The sequence below is a fragment of the Petaurus breviceps genome, unplaced genomic scaffold, assembly GCF_028583685.1.
Source record: "Petaurus breviceps papuanus isolate PSGF00001 unplaced genomic scaffold, PetGlider_PUasm1.0 38, whole genome shotgun sequence".
NCBI classification, from domain to species: domain Eukaryota; kingdom Metazoa; phylum Chordata; class Mammalia; order Diprotodontia; family Petauridae; genus Petaurus; species Petaurus breviceps.
The window spans coordinates 60451207-60452358 of record NW_027186304.1 but is presented as its reverse complement, the minus strand read 5'-3'; positions in this window follow the sequence as shown (position 1 = coordinate 60452358).

Genomic DNA, 1152 nt, shown 5'->3' with positions numbered 1-1152 from the left:
AAGAAAGAAAGAAAGAAAGAAAGAAAGAAAGAAAGAAAGAAAGAAAGAAAGAAAGAAAGAAAGAAAGAAAGAAAGAAAGAAAGAAAGGAAGGAAGGAAGAAAGAAGGGGTGGCTAGGTGGCGCAGTGAGTAAAGCGCCGGCCCCAGAGTCAGGAGGACCCGCGTTTGGTTCTGGCCTCAGACACTTAACACCCACACAAAAAACTAGCTGTGTCACCTTGGGCAACTTACTTAACCCCAATTGCCCTCCAAAAGGAAAAAAAAAGAGTAGAAAGAAAGAAAGTGTAAAAAGAAAGGTTTGGAACTTGCTATTTCTCATTTGCATGAGAAGAAAAGCATAAAAATATAGAAAAAATGAGTGGTAGAAGCAGATGAACCAGTCAAAAAGGAATTGACCACACACAAACTTACATTTTATATGAAAAGTTTGCTATAAATAATATGACAATCAACATGGATTCGTGGGAATAGGTGTGTATGTGGGGTGTGGGGTTATACAAAAAAGAAGATAATGATAGGGAGGCAATAGACACAAGCAAAACAAACTTCCTGATCCTAAGTGGGAATTTTAAAGGAATTTTTTTAAATTGGAAACTAAGAGAGGATACCCATCAATTGAGGGATGGCTGAACAAACCATGGTCTATAAATATGATGGAATATTATTGCACTGTAAGAAATGACCAAAGAGATGATTTTAGAGAATCCTGGGAAGTAAAACAAGCAGAGTTAAGTGAGTAGTACCAGGAGCACAATAACACTGCAAAGAAAAATAGTTTTGAAAGGCGTAGAAACTCTTATCAAAGCAATGACCAACCATGTCTCCAGAGAATCTACTGAAGTACATTGCCTGCTTCCTGACAGAGGTGATAGACACTAGGTACAGAAAGAGACGTATACATTGGGATGTGAACACTCTTAGTTTTGCTAGCCTATGCTTATTTGTTTTTCAGTTGTTTCAGTTGTGTCTGACTCCGTGACTCCACTTTATGGTTTTCTTGGCAGAGGTACTAGACTGGTTTGCCATTTTCTTCTCTAGCTCATTTTGAAGGTGAGGACCTGAAGCAAAGGGGCTTAAGTTACTTGCCCAGGATCCCACAGCTAGTAAATGTCTGAGGACAGATCCGAGCTCAGGAAGATGAGTTTTCCTGACT